This window comes from Mandrillus leucophaeus, unplaced genomic scaffold, assembly GCF_000951045.1.
Source record: "Mandrillus leucophaeus isolate KB7577 unplaced genomic scaffold, Mleu.le_1.0 Scaffold111, whole genome shotgun sequence".
Classification (NCBI taxonomy): Eukaryota; Metazoa; Chordata; class Mammalia; order Primates; family Cercopithecidae; genus Mandrillus; species Mandrillus leucophaeus.
Window position 1 is genome coordinate 1,253,657 of NW_012099321.1, and position 3,464 is coordinate 1,257,120.

The following is a 3,464-nucleotide window of genomic DNA, read 5'->3' on the forward strand; positions in this document are numbered from 1 at the left end:
CTGAACTCCCCTCCCCACCAAAGCTGGTAAGTTAGAAGGTTGAAGGACTCCCGGTGGGGCGGAGTTTCCATTTGTAGGAGGGGAGGGGGATGGGGGGGTTGAATTTCCCTATAAATAAAACGTGGGCTTGGTTAAGACCACCCCATCCTTTCCCTGTGGCCTCTAAGAGTTGACAATAATAAACCCTGGGGAAGGATAATTGGCTGGTGACCCCAAGTTTCAAGCTTTTCTTCTCCTGCTTCTCAGAGGGAAAGAGATTTGTGAGGCTTAAAGTCATCAGTGGGGTCATTCGCGCTGTTCCCCACCCACCCCATCTGGAAGAGCTGGCCATGGGCCTCCTGTCTGGATGAAAGTAGACCCGGTGGGCAGGTAAATCCCTAAACCCATGCCTGTTTTTCTCTGAAAGGATCCAAATTTTCTCCTTGCCTATTGCCTCCAAGCCCAGGATGCACAAAGCTACCAGATATCAACTGGTTGTCATCTTCCACTCCTGCTGCAGCTAAGACCCACCCCAGCCTTAACTGGCATCGTCTCTCAGACAGCCCTGGTCCTAACACATTGTTAGGTGGGCCCTTGTCAGCATTTTGATGAGCAGTGTTGATCTCGGAGGGTTGACCTTCCTGCCCCTCTCTCAGCTGGGAGGAGCAGACTCAGAAGACTGGAGCAGTAAGAATGCAGTCTTGACTGTGTTTACTTTGGGGGATTCCAGGAAATGCTGCAACAAAAGGTCCTGCAGGCCAAAAAAGAAAGCTTACCCTCCAGAGATAAGGGGATCAAAGGGAACCTTCCCAGGCCTGCTGGCCCAAGGACCAGCTCCCCCGCCTCCTCCCTCCTTCTCTGCTGGACGCACCCTCTCTGGTCCATTGTCCACTTTTGTCTGCTTTTCCTGCCTGAAAAGGAGGAAGTGAGCCTGGGCCCAGCCAGCACTCTGCCCTCTGCAGCTGCCTTTCAGCTCAGCTTTCCTAGAAGGGCTTTGACAGATAGAAGAGGACTTGTGGAAACAGGCCCAAGCCGACTCAAAGATGAGATTAGAGAACGGCTCTCGCTTCCCCGACCAGAAGGGAGTTACTGAAGGTCATCTCATCCATCCCCCTGCCTCCATACACAGCTGGGTCGTCTGAGCATAGGCTGTTCTGCAGACACTACCAATGTCACCATAGTGGGCAGGTATCTTTCCCCTTTTCCACACCCTCTCACTACTATTGCCTCCTCCACATAGCCCCAGGGCAACCATTTTAAAAGCCCAATTTGATCCTACCTAAAATCTTTCAGTGGCTCCTAATCAACTAATAATTAATACAGTTCAGAATCTCTAGTATGTCCCTGAAGATCTCTTATAATCCCATCAGTTCTTACCTCTTCAGCCACGTGTCCCAGCTCTCCCGTCCTCTGATTGGTTTCGCAGAAGCTGTTAGTGTCGGCTGGAAATGCTTCCCCACCCACTGCTGTCTCTGTGAACACATCAAGAAGGCCAGTTGATGGCGTGGGGAAGGATCATGTGCAGAAATCACAAAAATTAAGATCACGATAGCTCTGTTGGAGGGGGGCTTTAGTGTTGGAACTGTAAACTGTAACAATAGGGAGTTATTGAAAGTTCTTGAGCAAAGTAGTTGTCTTAGTCTACTAGGGCTGCTATACCAAAATGCCATAAACTGAGTGCTTATAAACAATAGAAATATATTTTTCACAGTTCTAGAGGCTGGGAAGCTGAAGATCACGGCACCCACGATTTGGTGTGTGGTGAGGGCCCATTTTCTGGTTCCTAGACAACAGCCTTCTTCCTGTGTCCTCAGATGGTAGAAGGGACAAGCTAGCTCCTGTGGGCCACATTTATAACAGCACTAATCCCATTCCTGAGGGCTCCACGCCAGTGATCTAATCACCCCTCAAGGCTTTACCTCCTAAGACCTTGAAGGTTATGACTTCAACATGCAAATTTGGGAGGAACACAAACGTTCAGACCGTAGCAGAAGTAATTTCCTGAATGTTGTTGGGGGAGGACACCAGCAGAAACAAACTGGAGTCACCTGTCCTTACTCCTCAGCTTTTGGAGTTAGTCTTCAGATTAGAAGAACAAGGAGAAGGAGGAGGGGAAAGGAGAATAGAAGGAACAGAAGGAGGAAGAGGGGGAAAGGGAGAGAGGTAAAAGGAAAAGAAAAAGAATCTGTGTCCCTGGACCAAGGAAGATTGGAAGCCGGGAGGGGGAACATCCTTCTACCTCCTCATCACCATTTCGAACCAAAACAAAGATTAAACAGAAATAGTGAAGATAGTGAAGTTCCTCCGTAATGTACCCCTCCCTCGGGGAGGGGAGAGAGCAAAAACAAAAACAAAAACACTGAGATAAGACTGACCTAGGAGCTAGACAAATAATTCCTCCAGAATACAAAGAGTTTACAAGGGTGAAAATAACAGACAAGTCCCGTAGGGGCTTCGTCCTGAACACAGCTCTTTCTGCCCCAGCCACAGGAGCACTGAGGTAAAAGCTGGGCTCATGCAGTCACGGTCCTCTCACACCATTCTATGACTCATTGAAAGTGAACTGCACGCTTCCTATCCTGCCCCATCTTACTTCACAGCCGCTGTGCCCCAGCTTCTGGCCTTGTGCTAGGCACTGGGGACATCTGTGGCTAATACACACTGTTCAGGAGAGACGCTCAGACTTGTACACAGACATTCGCAGCACTGTGTCAACAAGAAGTGCCGTCATTGTGATCCTGTTTTCTAAACCCCAAATTGAAGCACGTAGCCCAGCTTGTACAAATGCACTCAGGAGGACCACAAGACAGAAAGTTCAAATCCAACCTACACTGACCACCCTGAGCCTGTGAATTCTGGAGCTCTGACGGGCACATGAAGAGCAACAAGGTTCAACTCATACAACTGGAGATTTCCTTATCGCCCTTGATGAAGAGGGCAATATTTTATTCCTATTGTCATCATTGTTATTATTATTCTGCTTTGGCAGAAGAGGCCCTTTGCCTTAGAGTCCTTCCTCCATCACATTCCTGGGGACAAAAAGGAAGATCCTGTTTATTTCCAATCAAGGGAGTTGATTCTGGGGTTGGCCAGAACCAGCGAAACAGGAACTGATTCCTTAAATCTTCCAACTCTACTTTAGCAGCTGAAAGAAGAACAGGGCCAGTTAACAAAGTTTTGTTAGCATTCCTAACTATCCTTAGCTGCATTTACCTTCAGCCTGGCTTCATTTCTTTCAGGCCCAGCCCCTGGGCAGGTTAAGATGGTTGCTGTAATTAATCATGCCCTGGCCCCTAGTTCAGACTCACCATATTCAGATTTCAATTAAAAAAAAAAAGCGGGGTGTCTGCTTAAGAAGTGCTCTGCTTATGAAATGCTCTTTGTTGCTGAAGCAGCCCCCTTTCAGCCTAAAGGAGAAAGTTTAGGAAGTGCAGGAAAGAAGAGAGGTTTCCAGGGCCCTCTTCAAAGTACTTGCACATATGTGA